A 305-nucleotide genomic window follows, 5' to 3' on the forward strand; every position below is an offset into this window, starting at 1 on the left:
AAAAAGTTGCGACTTTGTGTGGACACACATGGATATTGAGCGATTATAATGATTATAGCGGAACGAATCTGAAGATTTTTCATGTTACATTCATCTCTAAACATTATCCGAAAGCAAACTAAAAAAAATCCGAAACTGATGACCTAGTTTCTTCTTATCATCATCATGAAATTAATTTATTATATACTCTTCCTACTTTTTCTACTAACTTTCTCTAATTGTTCTTCTTCCTTCGACTTTCGAATATTTTCTCTTCCGAAAATTCAAAAGTATAATACCAAAGATATCCAACAACAAGTAACGAA

Source organism: Naegleria gruberi, assembly GCF_000004985.1.
Source record: "Naegleria gruberi genomic scaffold NAEGRscaffold_157, whole genome shotgun sequence".
NCBI classification, from domain to species: Eukaryota; Heterolobosea; class Eutetramitea; order Acrasida; family Naegleriidae; genus Naegleria; species Naegleria gruberi.